The sequence below is a fragment of the Octopus bimaculoides genome, chromosome 2 (assembly GCF_001194135.2).
Source record: "Octopus bimaculoides isolate UCB-OBI-ISO-001 chromosome 2, ASM119413v2, whole genome shotgun sequence".
In the NCBI taxonomy this organism is placed as follows: Eukaryota; Metazoa; Mollusca; class Cephalopoda; order Octopoda; family Octopodidae; genus Octopus; species Octopus bimaculoides.
This window is the reverse complement of record NC_068982.1, coordinates 65,096,545-65,098,227: the sequence shown is the minus strand read 5'-3', so window position 1 is coordinate 65,098,227 and position 1,683 is coordinate 65,096,545. Positions and strand designations below refer to the sequence as shown.

Below are 1,683 nucleotides of genomic sequence, written 5' to 3'. Positions count from 1 at the left end.
TGTGTGTGTGTGTGTGTGTGTGTGTGTGTGTGTGTGTGTGTGTCAGTCTGATTTGTATGCGGGTGACTAATTTATGACACAAGAATATATGCACTTACACTATATAGGTACACGTACACACACTCATCCTTCAGAAATTAGATGAAAACAACAAAAAAAAAACTGTCGACATATCTTCATTTCTCCATCCATTTATAATAGATAGACAGATAGGGGTCTGAATAAAAGGCATGTGAAGAATGCGAATGATACTAAGTGTAAAGCTATGCAGCTGTTGGAATCACTGGATGGCAGCAAGCTCAGGTCTGTCTCTTGTTTTGTCGCAACAGACTACAAGAGGCGAGGGAACCTACACGATAGTGTCCTATTGTTGTCAATCTGGCTGTTGCTACAAAAAGGATTGCTAGCAACAACTTATACACACGCACACGGACACACTAGAATAATATCGGAAAGGGGACAGCAAATAGTTTGTAAAATAAATTACATAAATAAATATGACTTAATAAAATTACATCTGCCCTCACAAAAGATAAATGAGAGTAAGAGTCTCAAAGTGGTTGTTCCATTCGCTAGAAATAGCAGCCCAAATCTTTATTACTCTATGCCCTATTTATCTTAAATAAGGCGAAGACACATGGCTAATGTAATTCTACATACCCCTAAAAACAAGGGGTGGATACGGTTAAAATACCTTTGATGGCTGACTTGAGGTTAAACAACAAAACCACACACACATAAATCTATAAGCCGTACACATATATACATATTTGTGTGTGTGTGTGTGTGTGTGTGTGTGTGTGTGCATAATACAGCTTATTTCCTTTTCCCAAACCGATACTGTCCTTTTTTTACTTTGTCCAATCCTAGATGTCCTCAAAATCATTTACATATATTATATTATATTATATTATATTATATTATATTATATATATATATATATATATATATATATATATATATATATATTACATCAGCGGCATTGCAGTTTTGGTGATTGAGAATGAAAGAAGAAAGAAACTTCAGAAACTACGATAGATATACCTTCTTGTTGATATGTTCTCGCTAAATAAAAAAGAAAGTGGGGAAAAAAAGAGGCTTGCAAATTGATTAAGTGCGATTGTGTTCTCTCTCGGGAATTTTTGTTCTTAGCTTGTTTGTGTGTCAGGTTATTTAATCAGAGAAGTAACTCGCTACATGTCGAACAAATTAATAAAAGCGAATCTTAAGTTTGTGCCTCTATAGTAAAAAAAAATATATATCATAGTAAACATATAAAAGTAATATTCTGCATGCTTTGTGCATATGCGCTCACTTCTGTGCATATGTATATATTTTGTGAGCCTTTAAAGGAGGTTTCTAAAACTCACTGAGCAAGTATATAATAAATACATTGTCAATGTAAACGTCCATGCAAACACATACAAATAATGGTTTCTGATCTAGGCACAAGGTCGGCAATTTTGAGGGGACGGGATTAGAAGCTACCATCAACCGTAGTACTTGACTCGTACTTTATTAATATCCACTCTGAAGAGATGAAGGGCAAGGTTGACCTCGGCGGGATTTGAACTCAGAGCGTAAAGAGCCAGAACAAACACCGCAAGGCATTCTGCTAGCTTGCCGACTTATATGCACACAAATGATGAATTCTTAATAGCAAAGAATTGTGTGTGTATATAT

The 1,683-nt window shown here is 35.3% G+C and overlaps 1 protein-coding gene across 2 annotated transcripts in view; it reads right to left on the bottom strand.

Moving 5' to 3' along the window:
• Positions 1 to 1,683, bottom strand: part of LOC106868679 (uncharacterized) — a 284,588-nt gene that overhangs the window by 281,223 nt on the left and 1,682 nt on the right. The window lies entirely within an intron of this gene.